General features: G+C 35.4%; 1 pseudogene; it reads right to left on the reverse strand.

Moving 5' to 3' along the window:
• Nucleotides 1-13,817: 13,817 nt before the first annotated feature.
• Nucleotides 13,818-23,479, reverse strand: LOC114236794 (phenylalanine--tRNA ligase alpha subunit-like; annotated as a pseudogene).
• Between the last annotated feature and the right edge of the window lie 1,550 nt (nt 23,480-25,029).

Here is a 25,029-nt window from a genome sequence, read left to right on the forward strand (position 1 = left end):
CACTTTCACCAATGGACAGATCATCCAAAATGAAAATAAATAAGGAAACACAAGCTTTAAATGATACATTAAACGAGATGGACTTAATTGATATTAATAGGACATTCCACCCAAAAACAACAGAATACACATTTTTCTCAAGTACTCATGGAACATTCTCCAGGATAGATCATATCTTGGGTCACAAATCAAGCCTTGGTAAGTTTAAGAAAATTGAAATCGTATGAAGTATCTTTTCCGACCACAACGCTATGAGACTAGATATCAATTACAGGAAAAGATCTGTAAAAAATACAAACAGAGGGAGGCTACACAATACACTACTTAATGACGAAGTGATCACTGAAGAAATGAAAGGGGAAATCAAAAAATACCTAGAAACAAATGACAATGGAGACACAACAACCCAAAATGTATGGGATGCAGCAAAAGCAGTGCTAAGATGGAAGTTTATAGCAATAGAAGCCTATCTCAAGAAACAGGAAACATCTCGAATAACCAACCTAACCTTGCACCTGAAGCAATTAGAGAAAGAAGAGCAAAAAAACCCCAAAGCTAGCAAAAGGAAAGAAATCATAAAGATCAGATCAGAAATAAATGAAAAAGAAATGAAGGAGACAATAGCGAAGATCAATAAAACTAAAAGCTGGTTCTTTGAGAAGATAAACAAAATTGATAAACCATTAGCCAGACTCATCAAGAGAAAAAGGGAGAAGACTCAAATCAATAGAATTAGAAATGAAAAAGGAGAAGTAACCTCTGACACTGCAGAAATACAAACGATCATGAGAGATTACTACAAGCAACTCTATGCCGATAAAATGGACAACCTGGAAGAAATGGACGAATTCTTAGACATGCACAACCTGCTGAGACTGAACAAGGAAGAAATAGAAAATATGAACGACCAATCACAAGCACTGAAATTGAAACTGTGATTAAAAATCTTCCAACAAACAAAAGCCCAGGACCAGATGGCTTCACAGGCAAATTCTATCAAACATTTAGAGAAGAGCTAACACCTATCCTTCTCAAACTCTTCCAAAATATTTCAGAGGGAGGAACGCTCCCCAACTCGTTCTTCGAGGTCACCATCACCCTGATACCAAAACCAGACAAAGATGTCACAAAGAAAGAAAACTACAGGCCAATATCACTGATGAACATAGATGCAAAAATCCTCAACAAAATACTAACAAACAGAATCCAACAGCAGATTAAAAGGATCATACACCATTATCAAGTGGGGTTTATTCCAGGAATGCAAGGATTCTACAATATATGCAAATCAATCAACGTGATACATCATATTAACAAATTGAAGGAGAAAAGCCATATGATCATCTCAATAGATGCAGGGAAATCTTTCGACAAAATTCAACAGCCATTTATGATAAAAGCCCTGCAGATAGTAGGCATAGAGGGAACTTTCCTCAACATAATAAAGGCCATATATGATAATCCCACAGCCAACATTGTCCTCAATGGTGAAAAACCGAAACCATTTCCACTAAGATCAGGAACAAGACAAGGTTGCCCACTCTCACCACTATTATTCAACATAGTTTTGGAAGTGTTAGCCACAGCAATCAGAGAAGAAAAAGAAATAAAAGGAATCTAAATTGGAAAAGAAGAAGTAAAGCTGTCACTGTTTGCAGCTGACATGATACTATACACAGAGAATCCTAAAGATGCTACCAGAAAACTACTAGAGCTAATCAATGAATTTGGTAAAGTAGCAGGATACAAAATTGATGTACAGAAATCTCTTGCATTCCTTTATACTAATGATGAAAAATCTGAAAGTGAAATTAAGAAAACACTCCCGTTTACCATTGCAACAAAAAGAATAAAATATCTAGGAATAAACCTACTTAACAAGACAAAAGACCTGTATGCAGAAAATTATAGGACACTGATGAAAGAAACTAAAGATGATACAAATAGATGGAGAGATATACCATGTTCTTGGAATGGAAGAATCAACATTGTGAAAATGACTCTACTACCCAAAGCAATCTACAGATTCAATGCAATCCCTATCAAACTACCACTGGCATTTTTCACATAACTAGAATAAAAAATTTCACAATTTGTATGGAAACACAAAAGACCCCGAATAGCCAAAGCAATCTTGAGAACGAAAAATGGAGCTGGAGGAATCAGGCTCCCTGACTTCAGACTATATTACAAAGCTACAGTAATCAAGACAGTTTGGTACTGGCACAAAAACAGAAATATAGATCAATGGAACAGGATAGAAAGCCCAGAGATAAACCCACGCACATATGGTCACCTTATCTTTGATAAAGGAGGCAAGCATATACAGTGGAGAAAAGACAGCCTCTTCAATAAGTGGTGCTGGAAAACTGGACAGGTACATGTAAAAGTATGAATTTAGAACATTCCCTGACACCATACACAAAAATAAACTCAAAATGGATTAAAGACCTAAGTGTAAGGGCAGACACTATCAAACTCTTAGAGGAAAACATGGGCAGAACACTCTATGACATAAATCACGGCAAGATCCTTTTTGACCCAGCTCCTAGACAAACGGAAATAAAAACACAAATAAACAAATGGGACCTAATGAAACTTAAAAGCTTTTGCACAGCAAAGGAAACCATAAATAAGACCAAAAGACAACCCTCAGAATGGGAGAAAATATTTGCAAATGAAGCAACTGACAAAGGATTAATCTCCACCATTTACAAGCAGCTCATGCAGCTCAATAACAAAAAAACAAACAAACCAATCAAAAAATGGGCAGAAGAACTAAGTAGACATTTCTCCAAAGAAAATATACAGATTGCCAACAGACATATGAAAGAATGCTCAACATCATTAATCATTAGAGAGATGTGAATCAAAACTACAATGAGATATCATCTCACACCGGTCAGAATGGCCATCATCAAAAAATGTAGAAACAATAAATGCTGGAGAGGGTGTGGAGGAAAGGGAACCCTCTTGCACTGTTGGTGGGAATGTAAATTGATACAGCCACTATGGAGAACAGTATGGAGGTTCCTTAAAAAACTAAAAATAGAACTACCATACGACCCAGCAATCCCACTACTGGGCATATATTCTGAGAAAACCATAATTCAAAAAGAGTCATGTACCAAAATGTTCATTGCAGCTCTATTTACGTTAGCCAGGACATGGAAGCAACCTAAGTGTCCATCAACATGTGAATGGATAAAGAAGATGTGGCACATATATACAATGGAATATTACTCAGCCATAATGAGAAATGAAATGGAGGTATTTGTAGTGAGGTGGATGGAGTTAGAGTCTGTCATACAGAATAAGTCCGAAAGAGAAAAACAAATACAGTATGCTAACACATAGATATGGAATCTAAGGAAGAAAAAAAAAAGGTCATGAAGAACCTAGTGGCAAGACTGGAATAAAGACACAGACCTACTAGAGAATGGACTTGAGGATATGGAGCGGGGGAGGGGTAAGATGTGACAGGGTGAGGGAGTGACATGGACATATACACACTACCAAATATAAAATAGATAGCTAGTGGGAAGCAGCCGCATAGCACAGGGAGATCAGCTCAGTGCTTTGTGACCACCTAGAGTGTTGGGATAGGGAGGGTGGGAGGGAGGGAGATGCAAGAGGGAAGAGATATGGGAACATATGTATATGTATAACTGATTCACTTTGTTATAAAGCAGAAGCTAACACACCATTGTAAAGCAATTACACTCCAATAAAGATGTTTAAAAAAAAAGAAAAAGAGCTACATATTTATTTCTTTGCTAATTTTATTATCATTATTATTTTAAGATGTGCTTATCTAGGTATTAATCTATATATGACACATTTTTTCATGCCCTCACCATGTATACCACATCTAATACCAAATATTAAATTTTTCTGTTTTATACATTTCATAGATGTAATCTTTTTATTGGTTATTTAAAAAAATAAATATAAAAAATAATCATGGCTTACTGTACTTAAAAAAATGTTCTTCTGAATTGAAGTATAGATTAAAATTAAATTTGCCTGAAGCCTGCATCTTATTGGTATTTGAAAATGTCATTTAATATTGGTAGAACATACATAAAATAAATTGAGTAGCAAAGGTTTCATTCAGCAAAAAGTAACTCTAAATGAAACTGACTTTCTATAATACCAATCTAATATAAATATCTGATTATTTCAGGAAGAGGGGAAAAGTGGGAAGGTTCTATAGACATTTTGAACATCTATTCCTAGTTTTCTTAGAGAGTGTATGTTTTTATTGCATGTCCATATTCACTCTTGAGTTATGAAAATTCCAACATGACTCCTTCTAAATATATATCTCCAAAATGATGTATTGCCTTTTGATACAAATTCAAATTATTTCTAATGTTTCATATCCTAATTTCAGAAATTAGACAATAGTGTAACCTTCTTTGTAACCTATGCAAGCCTATAAACCATGAAGATTTGGTGTTAGCAGTGTGCAATCTCTTTTCTTCTGGGTAAGAGAAAATATGTAAATATTTGGGTAAAAATCAAGAATGGAAGAATTTTGTGTGTCAGTGACATATAATCAGGTAATTAGTTAACAAAACTCTTTAAAACTGATATGTAGATATGAAAATGGAATGACTAACAATGTGAGAATACTCTGGAGAGGTATCAAAGGAGTGATTCTGTAAAGAATTCTTGAAGAATACTCTATGAGACAGAGATGATCTCTTTGGAGTAGACTGTATTTCCTGAGGAATTTGTTGGTGAGCTGCTTCTTGGAAGATGAGGATGATTAAATTATGAAAACAGTGTGTTCCTGAAAAGAGATGGCATATATAAACATGGCCAAATGAGATTACACTGGCTGTGATTAAGAAAAAGTGATTTGAATTACAAAGAGTTTATTATGAAAGCTTCATATAAAGGAGAAGTACAAAATTTACCTGAAAAGGCAGCTTGGAACCTGAGTGTAGAGAATCTTGGGATGGAAGGTATTTTTGAATTCATCCTGCAGGTGATGTGGAAATAATGACAATCTTTAGAGTTCACTGACATGATAAAATTATTTTATGATAGCATGTAAGACAGAATGCATATAAGTGTGTGTGTGTGTATATATACACGAACAACATGAAAGTTAGAGTATAAAGTACACACAGAGGCAAGTATTCTGCTCTTTTGGTCTACCATAACCCTTAAAATAGTACCTGGCACTTGGTAGTTGCCATGAATACATGGTGAGGGCATGAAAAAAGCAATGAAAATGGTTCATCACTAAATATAAACCCATTATTATTCTAAGAGTTGGCTTCTGAAACAAACTTGTAGAATGGCAGCATGAGGAGCTCCACAGACTGACTCCACAGCAAAACAACTGACACTGGCAAAAACTACAAAAATATTATTTAGAGTCTCTGGAAATTGTCCTTAGGGTATATAGCAAATAAACATTTATTCAAGAAAGTCTACCAACTCAGTAAAAATAGCTATAATCTTTGGCATTTGAGTACAACCCTTACTCCCTCCCATCCTTTCAGCTCAGCTTAACAGAAGCTCCAATATGGGTGGATGTGGCTAGAAATAGGGGGCTCCCTCTCCCCTTAGCTTCCAATGAAGAGCTGCCATATGTCACCATGAGGGGCACAAACAGAAAAAATATTCGAAGAATTAATAGCTGAAAAATTTCCTAATTGGATGAAAAACATCAAAACATAATTGAAATATACAAGAATCACAAAGAACTCCAGGTAGGATAAAGGCAAAAAGGTTGACATCCAGATACTTAATGGTTAAAAAGGCTGTAAGGCAAAGGTAAAGAGAGTATCTTGAAAGAAGCAAGTGAAAAACAACTGTCACATACAAGGGAAACAAGATCAACAGTTGACTTCGCATCAGAAACAAGGAAGAGATTTGGAGGCAGGATCAAGATGGCAGAGTAAGAAGGTCTGAGCTGATCTCCTCCCACAGACACATCAAAATTACACTACATATAGAACAACTCTCTCTGAGATTGACCTAAAGACTAACAGAACAGTTTTTCTGCAGTTAAAGATATAAAGAGAAAAACACATCAAGATGGGTAGGAGGGGCAGAGTTCTGATCTACTCAGGACCCACAACACTGCTGTGGCAATCCACAACTGGAAGTGGGTATCACAACCTCAGAGGTCGTCCCTAAGGAGTGAGGGGGGTTTGAGCCCCACGTTAGGCACCCCATCCCTGGGGACCAGCACCAACCAGGAAGATAAGCCCCCATAACCAGCTTTAAAAACAAGCAAGGCTTAAGTTCAGAAGAGACAAAGATCTGTGGGGAACTGAGATCCCAATCTCAAAGGACTTGCACACAAACTCACTTGCTCTGAGTTCTAGCACAGAGGTAGCAGATTGAAAAGTGCCTGGTGCTTTAGTCCAGACTGCCAAAACCTCTTCAGCACAGCCCCCAGTCCACACCCAGCTCCAGCTCCAGCCCTCTCACCAAGGCAGTGGCCCCCAGTGCCCCATGGGAAAAGCCTCAGCCAGCACCCACTTAAGCTCCAGCCCTCCTGTCAAAGCTGTCAAGCACACGCAGTCTACATAAGGACACTTTTACACAAAGTCAGGTCTGCAATGCTGGGATAAGTTTGTTTTGCATAATTTGTAGAAACAAACACTAAAAGTCAAGCAAAATGAGAAGACAGAATTGAATTTGTTCCAAATGAAAGAACAAGATAACCCTCCCAATCCTGAAAAAAAGAAAATAAGCTAATGTAACAGATAACTAATTTACCTGATAAATAGTTCAAAGCAAGGTCCGTAAAGATGCTCTCTGAACTTGGGGAAAAATGGAGGAAGATAATAAGAACATCAACAAACAGTTAGAAAATATAAAAAAAAAGAACCAATTAGAGTAGAATACAATAACTGAGAAAACAAATACAGAAGAGAGAACCAACAGCAGATTAGATGATACATAAGAATGCATAAGTTATCTGGAAGACAGAATAGTGGAAATCACCCAACAGAATAACAACAACATTTTTTTTTAAAGAGGATAGTTTAAGAGACAACATGCTTGGACAACATCAAGCATATAATATATGCATTATGGGGGCCCAGAAAAAGAACAAAAGAGAAAGGGGCAGAAAACTTTTTTTATGAAATAATGACTGAAAACTTTCGAAACCTAGGGAAGGAAACAGATATCCAGGTCCGAGAAGCACAGAGAGTCCCAAACAAGATGAACCTAAAGAGATCCACAACAAGACATATCTTAATTGAAATAGCAAAAGTTAAAGGTTGAATTTTAAAGGTGGCAAGAAAAAAACAACAAGTCACATACAAGGGGACTCCCATACAGCTAGCTATAAGCTGATTTTTCAGCAGAAACTATGCAAGCCAAAAGAGGGTGACATGTTATATTTAAAGTGCTGAAAGGGACAAACCTATAACCAAGAATATTCTACCTGGAAATTATCATTCAGAATGGAAGGAGAGATAAAGAATCTGCCAGACAAGAAAAACCTAAAATAGTTAATCACCACTAATCCGGCCTTACAAGAAATGTTAAAGGATTTTCTTTAAGCAAAAATAAATAAATAAATAAAATAAAAGACCATGACTAGAAGTGGGAATAAATGAAATACAAACTAAAAATACAATAGAAAAGATCAATGAAACAAAGAGCTGGTTCATTGAAAAGATAAACAAATTGACAAATGTTTAGCCAGACTCATCAAGAAAAAAGAAGAGAGGGCCCAAATAATTATATTAAAAGTGAAAGATGAGAAATTACAACTGATATCACAGAAATACAAGCAATCATAAGAGACTGCTAGGAACATTTACACACCAACAAGTTAGAAAAGTGAATACCCATCCTTCTCAAACTAGTCTAAAATTTGAAGATGAAAGAATGCTTCCAAAATCATTCTATGAGGCCATCATCATCCTGATAAAAAAACAGACAAAGATATCTCAAAAAAAAAAAAAAAAAGAAAAAGAAAATTACAGGCCAATATCCCTGATGAACATAGATGCAAAAATCCTCAACAAAATATTAAAAACCAAATTCAATATTATATTAAAAGGATGATATGCCATGATCAAGTGGGATTTATTCCAATGATGAAAGAGTGCTCAATGTCCTCAAATCAATCAATGTGTCACACCACATTAAGCAAAAATGGCTAGAACTCACATTAACATCTCAATACATGAAGGAAAAGCCTTGACAAAATTTAACATAAACTCAGGATAAAAACTCTCAACAAAGTGGGTATAAAAAGAACATACCTCAATATACCTCAATGTAATAAAGGCCATATTTTACAAACTCACAGGTAACACCATACTCAATAGCGTAAAGTTGAATGCTTTTCCTCAAAGATTAGGAACAAGACAAGGATGTCTGCTGTTGACACTTCTTAGTTGAATTTATTCCTATGTATTTTATCACCTTTGACTTGAATGTAAATGGGATTATTTTCATGCTTTTCCCTTCAGACAGTTAACTTTTAGTATACTGAATTACAACAGATTTCTGTATATTAATTTTGTACCCTGTAACTTTACTGAATTTGTTCATTAGTTCTAATAGTTTTTTACTAGAGTCTTTAGAGTTTTCTACATAGGCTATTGTGTCATCAGCAAATAGTGACAATTTTACTTCATCCCATCCAATTTGGATGCCTTTTAATTATTTTTCTTATCTCATTGCAGTTTCCAATATTATGTTGAATAAAAGTGGCAAGAATGGGCAGGCTTGTCTTGTTTGTAATCTTAGAGGAAAAGCTTTCAAGATTTCAACATGAATGTACCAAGAGAGTATTATGCTAAGTGCAATAAGTCAGGCAAAGAAAGACAAATACTGTATAATTTCAATTATGTGAAATCTAAAAAACAAAACAAATGAACAAACACAAAACAGGAACAGACTCATAGATATGGAGCACAAACCAGTGGTTGCCAGAGCAAAGTGGGGTGGGAGGATGGGTAGAATAGCTGAAGGGGATTAAGAGGTAGAAACTTCCAGTTATAAAAGAAGTGAGTCACAAGGACGTAATGCATAGCATAAGGAATATAATCAATAATATTGTAATAACTTTGGTGCCAGATCAAATCTATAGTCATAGTGGGGATCATTTTGTAACGTGTAAATATATCAAATCACTATGCTTTACATTTGAAACTAATATAATATTGTAAGTCAACTATATTTTAACCTTAAAAAATAATGCAGGCCACAAATAATACAGAATTTCAAATATGAAGGAAAAAAATCCACTATATTCCTAAATAAAGAAAAACTGAGAGAGTCTGTTGTTAGCAGATCCAACTTACAAGAAATAATAAAGGAAATTCTTCAGTCAGAAAGCAAGTAAACCTACATGAATAAACAAAAAGCAATCGTAAACGTAACTATAATGTAAATACACATATGGAAGAAAAATTTTGCAAACCATGTATCTGATAAGGGATTATGTTTTGCAATCCCATATACCTAGAATATTTTAAGAGATGTTATACCTCAATAATAAAAAGACAACCTTATTAAATAATAAGTAAATTATCTGAACACACAGTTCTGTAAAGATATACAGATCACTAATAAGTACTTGAAAAGAAGCTCAACATCATTAGCCATCAAGAATAAGTAAATCAAAACTACAATAAAATAACATACTACACCCATTAGGATAGCTATAATGAAAATAAACAAATAATAATTGTTGGCAAGGATATAGAGAAATCAGAAACCCCATGGACTACTTACTTGTGGGAATGTAAAATTAAGCAGTCACATTGGAAAACATTCTGGCAGTTCTTCAGTCAAATATAGAGTTACCATATGACCTAGAAATGTCATCCCTAGCTATATGGCCAAGAGAAATTAAAACATATGTCCATATAAATCTTGTACCATATGTACATAGCAGCATTATTTATAATAGACAAAGAGTGGAAACAAACCAACGTCCACCAAATAATGAATGGATAAATAAAATGTGACATATTCATACAATGGAATATCATTTGACAATATTATTTGACAATAAAAAGAATTAAAGTACTAATACAGGCCACAAAATGTATTTACGTTGAAAACAATTTACAATGCAAAGAAAGCCAGTTAAAAAGGACCACAGGGTTTCCCTGGTGGCGCGGTGATTGAGAATCTGCCTGCCAATGCAAGGGACACAGGTTCGAGCCCTGGTCTGGGAAGATCCCACATGCCGCAGAGCAACTAGGCCCGTGAGCCACAACTACTGAGCCTGTGCGTCTGGAGCCCGTGCTATGCAACAAGAGAGGCCACGATAGTGAGAGGCCCGCGCACCGCGATGAAGAGTGGCCCCCACTTGCCACAACTAGAGAAAGCCCTCGCACAGAAACGAAGACCCAACACAGCCAAAAATAAATAAATAAATAAATATTTTTTTAAAAAAAGGACCACATATTGTATAATTTCACTTTTATGAAATAACCAGAATGGGCAAATCTATAAAAACAAAAAATGTATTAGTTGTTGCCCATGGTTTAGGGAGAGGTAGGACTTGAGAAGTAGTAGCTATGGGATGTGAAGTTTCTTTTCGGCATAGTGAAAATGTCCTAAAATTCATTGTCATTTTGGATGCACAACTTTGTGGAAAAGTCATTGAAATGTAAGCTTTAAATATGTTAATTTTATTGGATGTGAATTCTATTTTTTTTTTAAACTATTATTTTTTTTTTAAGAGTTAGAGTGAATTTAGATTTATTTACTTAAATTTATTATGTTGGGGTTTCCACACTGGAGACAATGTGGAGTCATTAAATTTAATTGAAGCTGGATGAGGATCAGTGGAAAGCAACTTATTCTCACATAAGTAATCTCCATGGTTCTGTCTCCTCTTGTTCATTGATTAAACTGAGTAAACAAAATAGATGAGAAACTAAAAATATATTGAAAAATAAAATAAACAAAGCTAAAATAAAATAATTAAGGTATAAAAAGTGAGAATCAAAATAAAGCAACCATATGAATTAGAAATTAAATTGTAAAAATTATATGAAACCAGGACAAAATAAGTAAACATAACTAAGTATATCAGACAGATGGGATAAAACAAAGAAAAAATAATGTTAAAATGAATAATACTTGAGGACTATTTGAAGCACCTGAACGAAAGACGTAAAAGACAAACAATAAAATCAGTTCAGCCACCTTACCGATAAGTAAAAGGCAATAGGAAGAAAAGGTGGGAAAACTTGGCTATTTAAAAACATATTATGTTAAATATGGCAGTTGTACATATTCTAAGACATAATAGGCAGTTAAAGACAAAAACAATCTGAGTCCATAATAAAGATACACAGCAGATGGTCTCCCAAGTACGGAGTCCTTGGACACATAATCTCAAGACTGATGGAGAAATTACCAATTTCTTGCCTTCTTACCATGTGTTTAGTGTCTATATTTTTTACTCTAAGAAAGGCCAAAGTTATACTTATTCCCAAACTGTCAACACTGTCAACCCCTTCCCATGTGAAACTAGCAATATGTCCACATATTTCCAGCTGCATGATGCCACATGGGACAAATGAAAAGCAATCTCAGACATCAGGGTCCCATCTGATTCTGGCTGTCTTCTTATGCCTTGTGACCTTGTATATGACCCTTAACTTGAAAGAGTCTTGTTTCCTTATCTCTAGCACACAAGGATTAAACTAAATCAATGGATGCACACTTTTTTTTTTTTTTCTAGACACAGTCCAGTGTTCAAATGAAAATTCATGTGGAAACTCTTTATCAATACAGATTAAAGAACTATCAGTAGAAACATTTTGTATACAATAAGATCATTTACATCCATCAGATAGACCTTATGTGTAAGGTAAAAGGCTTTTACATGCACTGATATTGGTAATATATATTGGTACATCATTCTGGAGAGTAAGTTACCAATATGTGTCAAAGACTTTAAAAAGTCCATACTGTTTGACCCATAAAATAACCTTACAAGGATTTTCATTAAGGACATTTAGATTAGTTCACAAAAATACACATGCACAAAAATATCACTGATGCATTGCTTTGAAAAATAAATTAGTGGAAAATGGACATATGTCAAAAAATGATTTCATTAGAGCTTTCTAGGAAGCCATTAAAATGATTATGTGGATGTTGCTCTGAAGTTATCAATATAAAAGAGCAGTCATCTTATTTTCTAAAGCTAAAAAGGCACCTGGAAAACACTATGTGTAGTATGAGCCAATGTAATTTAAATATAGAATACCTTAAGAAAATTAACTACGAATTAAAACTGGATCATTCAAATTACACAAAGAGAAAAAAAGAATCATGGATATAGCATAATTTTAAAAATAGGGAAGAGGCATAACATCAAAATAGAAAAAAATGATAAAACTTCACAACACACAATCATTTAAAATTTATTAGTAAAGATAAGACAAGATAAATATATTTTGACTCAAAAACAAAACTCAAATCTTTGCTGTTTTCTTCAAACTCACCTAAAATTAAAGAAAAAAGACAAAAATAAATGGATAGGACAAAACATAATAAAATGGAGACAATATGTGCAGCAGTGCCTACATGAGACAAAATAAAATTCTAAGTAAAATGATTCTTTTTTTTTTACAACAAAATGGAATTTATTTTAATAATTCAAGGCAAGTTCAACATCTATATATCAGTCAATGTGATTCATCATAATAACAGACTTAACAAGGTCAAGATCCTATCAACAGATGCATAGAAAGCATTTGAAAAAAAACAACATCAGTTTATGATAAACGCTCAGTAAATTTGGAATAAAAGGGAATTCCTCCACTTCACAAGGGTATCTAAAATAACCACTGTTAACATCATACGTAATAGTGAAGGCCTGTATGCCTTACCCTTAAAATCAGCAACAAGGTAAGAGCAATCTCTCTCCTGACATATTTAACATTATGCTGGATATGCTAGTCAATATAATGATAAAGTGAAATAAATTCAAAGCACACAGAATATAAAAGTAGAAATAAGCATTTTTTAATCACAGATGAAATGATTTTCTATGTGGGAAATCTGAAAAACTCAGAAAATTTTCTAGAATTAATAGAGTTTATCATCTTAGGATGCGAAGTGGACATAAAAATATCAATTTTATTCCTAACTATTCACAATGAACAAATGGAATTTAAAAAAATAAATAAATTTCATTTACTGTAGCACTGAATAAAATTGAAATATTAGGTAAAAACCTAACAAAAATACGTTCAGGATCCGTATGTTGAAAACTATAAAACACAAATGAAAGTAATTAAACAACAAATAAATGAACAGATATACCATATTCTTAGACTGGAAGACTCAACATTGTTAGGAAATATACTATCCCCAATTGGATCTGTAGATTCAGTGCAATCCTAATTAAAATTCCAGGAGGATTTTTGTAGATATCTGAAGACTAAGTGTAAAGTTTATATGGAAAGACAAAGAGACATGAATTGACAAAAATGATTTTAAAGCTGCAGAACAAATTTGGAAGATTCATACATTTCAATTTAAATGTTTACTTGAAAGCTACATTAATCAAGACAGCGGTGGTATTGGTGAACGGACAGATTCATAGACTAGGGGAATGGAATTAGACTACAAAATATTCCCCCAAATTTAGGCAACTGAATTTTTTAAACAAAGTTATAAAGCAACCACTGGATGCCTCTCCTCCCCCCGTTTTTTCTTTTCCATTTTCCCTCCGCCCCACCAAGAACCCCCCAACCCCCCATCTCACAAATTATATTATTTATACCTGAATCGGTTCGGCCTTCAGGCAGCGCAACCGGCTGTATTACCCCATATGCAGATTCATCCTAGGCCCACCAGCTCCCAGATATTTTGATGCCACATTTGATCATGGTCAGGTGCTCCAGGGAGAGGCCTCAGGCAACAACCGACCAGTTCCTAGGGAGCCCTATGGGCGGCAGCATCTGGGGCAGAAGAGCCCGGAGCTCCCGGCCTCCATCCACTTCTTCGGGACTTGGTGGTAGCCGTCGCCTCCTTGCTGGGCTCTGTGTAGGACTGTAGGCCGCCTTGAAGCGAGTTGGGAGATACTAGCTTGGTGAAGAACCCCGGCATGATGCCCACGAGATGGCTGGGGTGAGGCAGTGGTCAGCCACAAGGCCATTGATCTGGTGGAGCTCGGCCAAATGCGAGGCGTGCAGGGTCTCCTTCCAGAACACACGGTAGAAGGTGAGGTACTTTGCGGGCATGAAGGGCTTGCTCAGGCGGGGTGGCAGAGAGTGGCGGCTGACGTGGTGTGCGTGCACATGCAGCGAACTTTCCCCACGTCCTCCCGCCCCCTGCAGTCCCGCTTTTTCACCTGTGAGCCCCGGCCACCCTGAGAGCGGATCGGTTTGACCTGTTGGACATAGTCCATTGGGAGCTGCAAGGCTTCGGCTGGATATCCCAGGAAGGTGTCATGCTGGTCGTGTCCTGGGTGCTGCTGGGGCTAGAAGAGGGCGTCAAAAGTACCAGAAGGAGCGCTCCAGGAGTTTGACCGTCGCCATCCCTGTGAACCGCAACTCCAGAAAGATCTGCCAGACCTGGGTGTGGACTTGAGCAGGGCGTGCAGGTATACATTGTTGTGGAGGGCACGCCGGGGGCCCAGAAGTTGTAGGGCTTGAAGGGCAGCCCTGCTAGGAGCCGCTGAAAATCATCCAGGGGCACAGTTCCGCCTCCTGCTTGGATGCTGGTGCTGAAGATGCTGCCTTTTCTCACCCAGCAGGTCTTCAGTCACTTCAGTCAGCAGCTTCCTCCTAAGTAAAATGATTTTAAATAAGATAGCAACACTAAATGTATTTTATTATGATAAAATGAAAAGCCACATAAAGATTGAGTCATTGATAATCATGTATCAATTTAGAGCATGGGTATATATATTTACAAAAACTCTTAAATAAACAAACAATAGAAATTTGGGGAAATTATAATTGTTACTGATTTTCTATAGCAAGATGACCCAAACACCCAGTGAACAGGTTACATAATTGGAAATGTATATTTCACCTCACTGACAGTTAATAGGTTTGGTTGCTGCTTATTGAAGAGCCCTTCTCGGGTTGACTCTCTCCTTATTGATGCATTGCTACAGCAGGACCAGCTTCTGTTCTGCCAAGGTCAGGCCCCCTGGTTGGGGTAGGGGGATGTGAGGCTTCTCTTCCAACAATGTTAAGTGGGATCCTTAATCTTAGTGGACCACATGATGAAAACCATACTCTGGTTGAACCAGCAAAAGCCAAAATGCTGGGGTAGACTCAGCTCTACTAAACGCACATTAAGAATGGGAAGGTTCCTTAAAACATGAAAATAGAATTACCATGTGATCTCCAAATCCCACTTTTGGTACATGTTCAAAATCATTTAAATCAGGTTCATGAAGAGATATATTCACTCCCATGTTCATTGAAGCATTATTCACAATACCCATGACAAAGAAACAACCTAAGTGTCCATTGACAGATGAACGGATAAAGAAAATGTGGTAGATCCATGCAATGTAATATTATTTAGCCTTAGAAGAAGAAGAAAACCTTGCCATATGCAGCAACATTAATGAACTTTGAGGGCATTATGCTGATTAAAATTAGCCAGTCATAGAAGGACAAATATTCATGGTTCCACTTACATGTAGAATCTAAAAAAGCCAAACTCAGGAACAGAGAGTAGAATGGTGGTTTCAGGGGCTGAGGGAAGGGAAAACAGAAAATTGCTGTTCAATGGGTGTACAGTTTTAGTCATGCAAGATGAATAAATTCCAGAGATTTGCTGTACAGCATTGTGCCTATGGTTAACAATACTATAGTGTTGTTAACTGTTGTGTGCACTTAAAAATTTGTTGAGGATAGATCTCATGTTTTGTTCTTACTAGAATAAAAAAAAATTAAAATGATTTAAAAAAGTATGGGGAGGGATGACAGATGACAGATGAATAAATAACCAAAAACAAACAAACAAAAGTTCATTTTAATTTGCATACTTGCAGATTTGCAAAGATTAGAAAAAAGTCATTGGCTTACATTACATAACAATACCTGAGTGTGAGCTGTAGCTGCTCTGATCCACATATCTTCTCCTTCCAGGACTCAGGCTGAGGAGAAGACTCAGTTTCAGACACGTTGTTTTGTGTAAAGGAGAAGAGAGCAAAAGAGTCACAGAGATTCACAGTGTTTCTTAAAGCTCTTGCTTGCACACAGTTGGGGGAACTCTTCTCACATTCCACTGGTCAAAGCAGGATATAAAATCTACCCCAAAGTCAAAGTGGTGGGATGTACATTTCTCTGCAATGAAGTCACATGGTGGTTGGTAGGGATGTATAATCAATCCTCTTACAGGGAAGGAGGGCATTTATTAATTGTGAACAATAATAAAATCTATCACTTTTGGATTTCTTAATATAACTCAAATTCTTTTACCAATAAAATAGAATGCAAAGTTTGATTTTTTTTGGTTTATATTTATCCATATCATTGTCCCTGACTCTATTTTATCTCAGTAACTTAAATGCCTATTTCCTACCATCTTCTTTTTGTGTCCTGCAGTGTTCTGAATGCCATGCAGGTTTATTATTATTATTATTAAGTAAGCTGACCCTTTGTTCAAATAACTGAAATGCTATTTATGAGCCCATAAGTGGATCAGCAAGAGAATAACTAATTTTCCATATACATAGAATGAGTATGTGTTAGATACAAAGCAAAAGACCAGAATTGTCAAGGTGACTCTACATCTATTTCTTCAATGAATTGGAAAGATAGTCACTAATTAACAGAAGATAAATTATCCTTCAGCCTTTGAAAATATTAAAATACATACACACACGTATCCAACATCTTCGTTTCCCATCCCTCAGGATTTTTCATACACATATACATGATACAAGTTGCTATGGTGATATGCTTATCTCCATGGCAATTGATCATTACATCTATGTTTGTGTCCATTGTCTCTTAATAGACAAATTATAGGCTCTAAAGCCAAAGATTCAAATCTTCAAAAAGATACAAAACTAATTCACAGAAAACTGAATTTTTACCCCAAAAATATTTTGTTAAATATTTCTAATGATACAAGAAAAAGACTGGAAAAGCAAAGGTTTAGAAAATTAATAGCTAAAATGGAGCTATAAAGAATACATGCTCTTGGAAAATGGAAGCTTCCAAACAGCTGCAAATGTTCAAAAATGAATGCTTTCTCACAATATAACACAATACAATTTGGCTTGTGGCAGTCTCCATGTAGCTGAGAAGCTTGCTCCCCAGCAGAAAATGAGCTTCAGGATTCTTATCCCCAGAAAGTCATCATCGTAAAATTTTCTAGCCTCTGGGAAAAGAATCAGTTTTACTCTTATAGAGAAAGTCATAAACATTGACTAGAAGTATGAATAAATTGAAACTCCTTGACCTATAGAGAAGTATATAAGACAGAGACTTCAATCTCTGGTAGTATTATAAAAATTGACATTTGAATTCATATATAAAACACATCTCTACCTGTTAACTGCAACAACAACAAAAAATAACTTTTAAACACTGCCTTTGAATTCTGGTTAGTTTTTTGGTACAAATAAAAACAATGTTTTGATTAGGTCAGAGGACTGATTTTTATCAACAATTTAGGTTTAAGAACAATATTTGCTTTAATATGCATTCCATTAAAAATATCTTATATGCTTCCTAAAAAAGGACATTAATTTTAACAAATCAATTTTTTTAAGATATTTTGATATTCTGTGGTCCATATGAAGGTAACTTTCATTTGTAAACTTAAGTTATATAAATAAGAGTAAGGTAAGTAGTGTTGATGAAAAATTAATCAGTCAATCTATGAAATAAGTGGAAAATTTTATTCAAGCCAAATTTGAGGATTATAACCTGGGAAGAGCATATCAAAAAGCTCTGAGAACTGTTTTATCCATTAGAAGTCAAGGCACAGTTATATAAGTTTTTAAACAGAAAGTTTACATTAAATGATATATAATTGACAGTTTACATAATCCAGATCTAAGTGTCATTTTTGCCCCTTACAAAATCAAGAAAGAATGTTATCTTTTAAAGAGTTATCTTGTGGATGCTAGAAGAATGTTGCTCTTTATGGTTGATCAGGTATTTCTGTCAATGGGGGAGGTTTGATTGATGCATAATGCATATACACAATGCACAGTAGGGGGCAAAGAGGAGGCCAAAGGGCCGAGAAAAGTTTTTCATGTTTAATTTTTTCTTGTCTTGCCATAAAATATGAATTTTATTTAACAGTAGGAACATCAAATAGCTACAAACACAAAATAATACATTTACTGTAAATGCTATAATATTTTTATCTACCTCACATAAGTTATGGAAAAGCATAAATATAGAAACTGGGAGATTTTACAATGAGATTAATATAGTTAATTTCAAAGACTTTTGTTTACAAATTAAAATAACTTTGTAACAGATATATCAGTAAGCAAATAAAAATTAGTGAAAAATGAATATTCTTAAATCCAACCTTTTGAAAATGACTTATTTTTATGAGCATTAAAGGGCAAAAGAGTGAGAGAGAAATCATGCAGGAACCTGTGAGGCTCTCCTGGGTACAAAAGCCTTTCTTTGTCCCTAGCTTCTTGTTTGTAGGCCTTCTCTGAGTTCCAAAGGGCAGATTCAAATAGTTACTAATTAGGAAAGTGAGGGAATGCAGAAACAAAGGAAAAGCATTAAAGGAACATGTAGTGTAGCGATAAAGCTGATACGTATCTTTGAGTTCTTCTACAGGAAATACCCAGGAGGAGGATTGTAACTTCGGCTGAGCACAAGCACATAGATCACAGTCTGGTTGGAACCAGAAGGCTGATGATTGAGATTCCTTAATCACCTCTCTGTCACCTCACCACCAACCAATCAGAAGATAGTTCTACACTCTGCAGCCCTACCACAAAAATTTGTCTATAAAAACTCTTCCCTGAAGAACACCAGGAGTTCAATTCTTCTGAGCACAAGCTGTGTGTACTCCTTGCATGGCCCTTGCCATAAACCTTTCTCTACTCTAAACTCTGAAGTTTCGGTTTTTTTGACTCATTGTGCAGCAGGAACATGAATCTGAGTTCGACAACAAGAGAGCAAAAGATCCACATTGTCCATTTATTAGCTCCATAACATTTCATTTTTAGATATTCATTTAACCATTCTCTGTTGATGGATAATCTTGCAGTTATTCAATATTGTATTAGAAACTGAGATACATACAATGAGATATCTGGAAAAATATTTCTGACTATGTTTTGACTAATTTACTATTTAGATGTTAGTCCTTTTCTCATTCACCTTTATGAGAATTTTGAATAGGAAGTTAGCTAGTAGTTTCCTTTAAAATAAAGCAATTTATCCTTGTTTAAATACTTAGAATATATGAATATATAATAGTTGGGCAGTTAGATATGGCTAATCGCAACAAAAAATCCAGAAAGAAATATACAGGTAAAAATTCATATATTTATCTACAGAAAAAAATCTCTCCAGCAAAATGTAAAATATCTAATTACCCAAATATTATATAAATCCTTTAAGTATTTGCCATTTTTTTTATGGTCTTATGGTTTGCAGTAGTATATGCTATTAAGGAATAGTCAGAAACACAACTATACCACATTATTTATGGGTGTTTTAGTGGGAAGAGTATGTACTGGCTTCTTTGGAGGCAAGCACTTAATTTCTTTCCTTAACTCTTGTTCACCTGCTTTTTGTCAGTGGTACCAAAGCATAGTCAGAATTATATACCAAGAAATCATTTTCATGTATGCATCTCTACTTACAAAACAACATAAAATACATTTGGAAATAAATATCCATCAAAGAACACTTGATAATGGGACCAAAAAGGAAACTTATTCTAGTCATAGTGTGTTGCATTGGGAAGGGGTCCAGGATATCATGAAATAATAAAACCCTCAGTTGGCTACAGATATGTGGCAGATTATCTTGGTCCCTCGGCCTTGTTCATACGTTGAGTCATTCAATGACCTGGTTAATGCTTAATACTGAAAATCATTTGTTAAAGATGTTACAGCTCCAGTATTAAAAATATGTTTCAAGTCATCTTCATAAGAAATGGGACACAGTGAGAGGCTTATTATTTTATCTTTTCTGTGACCTTGTCTTATTTCTTTATAATCCTAATAGACCATGGACATATATATCTAAATGTCACTAGCATACATCAAAAATCCTTAACTACCTACATTGTACATGTTAGATTAAAAAAAGTATGCTTTCTTCATCTTCCCCCACATACAGAGGCTGCCTCATACAAACATATTTCAAGATTTTCACAGAGATAGCTTCACAGTAATTCTGAGAAAAAAAAAAAAAAAAAAAGACAAGATGCCCAGTATTAATCAAAGTAGCTATTATAACTAGCCAAATTCAGATGAGAAGGGATTGAAAATTTCTTTCCCAGCTGAGTTTATTACAACCTTTTACATATTAGAGCTCCTTATGACTTATATTAGGAAACTGTAACTTTAAATCTTTACATTCTAACTAATGATTCCCCAAATTGGCTCTCATTTTCTTTTGTTATAAAAACTCACATTTTCTATCTGTTATTAGTGTGTGAAATTTATAAGAAAACCAATCTTTTTGCCAATTTTTGTCCTATGCTGTGCTTTAAGAATTCTTTGCTTCACAGTATGTAACAAAAGTGTCCTGGAAGCTACCCACAAACTGCCCTTCTCACATCTGAAAGAAAAGGAGAAAAAGAGAGGAAAAGAAAGGACAATTCCCTACTGAGGGCAACAGTGAAAAATAGAAAGTGTTAAACTTGGACCATCTCAAACCAAAGGCCCACAGACTTAATATAGAAGAATAATTAAAGGAAATAAAGACAGTAAGCAATTTGTGAAGTGTCATCAAAAATTCTGTTCTAATTTTTTAAAAATATTTTTGAGGTTGATCATTATGTGTTTATGTATGTGAACAATTGTCTATTAATTTTTCTCAGCATCATTTTAGTCATAGATTATTAATTTTGATATGTTGTGTTTTCACTACCATTATTTTCTGGATATTTTGCAATCTCTTATTTTATTTTTTCCTTTTTTGCAAGAGTTATTTATGAGGTAAATATTTAATTTTCTGGGGTTTTCTTTCCTTCTCTCCCTCTCTGTCTTTCTCTCATTTCCTCTCTCTCTCAATTTCTAGTGTTATTCAGAGAAAATGGTCTATATTATTCCTACTTTGAATATTGAATTGAACAATGGATTCAGTGTTTGGGGAGATGAGAGAATTGTAGACAACATATGTGTGTGTGTATATGTTAAAAATGCTATTTCTTGTAAAAAAAAAAAAAAAAAGCAAAGTTTCAAATGAGTTATTTTGTTTAAGCTCATAGATTGCCTGATCACATTGCCTATTTCATTATTAATTTTTAGGATATTTGATTAGGAAGATCTGAAAGACATGAGTTCAATTTCTCTATTTCTGTTGTATCTTATACAATTCTCTTTGCTCATCCTGTTTTTTGTGCTTTGTGTATTTTATTTTATACTTTTATGTATTCTTCCCTCCCCTCCTCTTTTCCTCTCTTCTTTTGTTCCTTCCTCCTTCTCTTCTTCCCTCACCCTCGCTCTCTCTTACTTTTATCAGCTGTTTTATTTGATATGTAAAAATATATGGGGCTTCCCTGGTGGCGCAGCGGTTGAGAATCTGCCTGCCAATGCAGGGGACACGGGTTCGAGCCCTGGTCTGGGAAGATCCCACATGCCGCGGAGCAACTGGGCCCGTGAGCCACAATTACTGAGCCTGCACGTCTGGAGCCTGTGCTCCGCAACAAGAGAGGCCACGACAGTGAGAGGCCCGCGCACCGCGATGAAGGGTGGCCCCCGCTTGCCGCAACTAGAGAAAGCCCTCGCACAGAAACGAAGACCCAACACAGCCAAAAATAAATATAAATAAATAAAAATTTAAAAAAATATATATATATGATTGTTAAACCTTATTGTGTATTTACCTTCTATAATTTAAAGTTCATCTTTTTCTTAGTAAATACTTTTAACTTTATTACAAAATGCTTGAAAGTAATATCATAGATTCTTTAAACTCTTTGTTAGCAGCTGTCTGGTAAGCATTATTTTTTTGGCCACGCAGCATGCAGGATCTTAGTTCCTGAACAAGGAGTCAAGCATGTGGCCCCTGCAGTGGAAGCACAGAGTCTGAACCACTGGACTGCCGGGGAAGTCCCAAGCGTTTTTGCACACTTTAAAAATCTGAGTGACATGTCTGTGTCATTTTCATTTTAGTTATATCTTTTCTGGTAAACTCAGTGTAAGGTTCTTTGTTAGAACTTGTAACTCTATTTCTTTTAATAATTAGATTTGTTCTGTTTACATTAATTGATAAGAAGTAGGTTTGGCCTAATTCTATTAACTTACATATTCTTTCCAAATACTGTCTTTATTATTCTTTGTCTTTTACTATAGGATTGCATTTTCTTATATGCACAGTTATTGAACAATTTTATTTAAAACTTTCATACTATATTTGAACCTTTGCTTTTACTTTAGAAACTTTAGCAACTGCTACCTCCCTAGTCCAATCATCTCCTTCCTGGATTATTTCAACAACTTCTGCACTCTTGCTACATTCATTTTTGCTATTCCTTTTCTTTACTTTTCTCAACTCAGCAGCAGGAGTGAGCCTTTAAAAATGTTGCTTCCCTGTTCAAAGTCACTCAGTGGTGTCCAACTGATCACAGAGGAAAGGTCTTATTTAATACCTCAGGCTTTATTTCTACTCACAAGTGAAGACTTTCAAATTCCATCCCAACAACACAACGTCCTTCACTGCAGACTTTGTCAGCTTTCAGAAAAACATGTTACCAAGCTGTCCACACCTCACATTGAAAAATACTTCCCAAATAAGTCCCTCTTAACTATACTGGGAAGTGTGGCTTTGCCAGAAAATAAACATGGGAAATATCTGCTTATATTCAAGACATCGTCTCTATGTATCCTAATGCAAAATTCAATTATCAGTGTATCAGAGCTTCTCTTCCATTCTGTTTCCATTCAAACTTAAGTAACATCAAATGGAGGTACTAAAATAGAGCCCTCTCCCTTCCCCAGAGGTCTGGCAGTTGAAAGTCTCAACCCTCTAAGCCCCTTCTTGGTTATTCTGGTGACCAGCTCCCATCCAGAGACTATTAATGAACTCAGCATGAACCACCTCATTGCCATAACAATGCAATTCTTCTCACTCAGGAAATTCCTAGAGTCTTTGAATTTCTGAGCCTTTATGGGACAAAACCCAAGTATATTCTTTTTCATACTACACCTTCCCAATGTTCATGCTCTGTTTCTCTACCTCCCCAAGGCCAAGACAGTCACTTCATATTTGTTTTGAGAACACATGACAGCATCAGAGAATACTGCATTAGAAGTTTCTTGACTTCTTATAAGTTCAACCTGAATTTCTTGGACCCTGTCCACGACCAGCAACTTCATTAGCTGAAGTCATTTACATTCCAATAAAATAACTTCCAAGCACACTCATTTGTAAGCCGTAGCCACAGCCACAGCCACCTTTAATGTTACTAATTTCAGCAGGTTTATTTTTTATCAGTCAAATTGTATTCCACTTTTTTGTCCAATCCTGATATATTATGACAAATTATAAAGAGCAGCTTGATCCATTTCCCATTCCCAAGCATGTTACTCATGAGCGATGGTGTCTTGGATGTGATAAAAGGACACTGAGAGTAACTGAGCCTCAGAATTTAGGATTCTATTGATACCACAACAACCATGACATGGAAGCCGGGCATTACCTGATTTACTTCTCTTAGAGAAGATAGATGGGAAATATGGTCCATTCTATCACATTTAGAGCCCTGCCAAAAGGTCATCATATAAAATGACTAGGTTGTACAAAATAAATAGGAAAAACAGCATTTTTTTAACATCTTTATTAGAGTATAATTGCTTTACAATGGTGTGTTAGTTTCTGCTTTATAACAAAGTGAATCAGCTATACATATACATATATCCCCATATCACCTCCCTCTTGCGTCTCCCTCCCAACCTCCCTATCCCACCCCTCTAGGTGGTCACAAAGCACAGAGCTGATCTCCCTCTGCTATGCGAACAGCATTATTTTTATGTAGTAATGTATAACCTTGTGCATCTGATGGCTATGGCTGGACAAAGGCAAATCATTTCCTAGAATTGAATGTCAGTATCCTTCAGCTCTTAGTATTGAAGAATTGTATAAAATTTATTTTACAAATATAAGGACTTTGAAGAAATACTTTACTTAAAATCATAATGTCACGTAACCAGTAGAGAAAAGAGGAGAAGTGGTTTAAACTTCCTCTGGCTTTTGGAGTTTATTCTAAATCTACTGAATAGTAAGCCCTCATTTAATTAATGGTAGGCCAGTCTAGCATCAGTTCTCTGAATTCTTAGCTTACTAAATACTCTTAAATCCATTAATTCCTAAAAATTCTCTACTAAGCATACTTAACACTTTAATTAAAAGGGTGGGCAAGAGAGCACATACCTCTGAGTGATCTTAGAGTGAGGTCCAATGTCCCTCAAAGGAAAGGAAAAGATCCCTCTAGTTTTTTGTATTTTGCTTCCAAGTCTTCTGGTATATTTTTGATTGACTCTACAATAATGTGGTTTGTTTCACTATTTTTTAAAAGGCATTTTGAATGACACCATAGAACAAATTGATGCTTCGGGACACAGTGCCTTGTTTTTCCTGAGGTTTCACCCATCCCATGTACACACTGTCACATACACCCAAAAAGTACTGCTACTTCCATGTTAGAAGAAAATTAAAGGCCCATGTCCTACAGCAAAACCATTTGTCATGGTGAGTGTTTATTCCTTGAATGAGGAAAGTCTCATCTCATAACAGGCAACTCTCTCCCTATGATGATATTTCACTTTTGTTTTAAAGGTAACTTAAGAGTGGTCGGTAGGTCAATTTGACAGAAAAAATTCATTTGGATTATCTGGATTTCCTTGAGGAAATTCTTATTCTCATTTCC

This window comes from Balaenoptera acutorostrata, chromosome 12 (genome assembly GCF_949987535.1).
Source record: "Balaenoptera acutorostrata chromosome 12, mBalAcu1.1, whole genome shotgun sequence".
NCBI classification, from domain to species: domain Eukaryota; kingdom Metazoa; phylum Chordata; class Mammalia; order Artiodactyla; family Balaenopteridae; genus Balaenoptera; species Balaenoptera acutorostrata.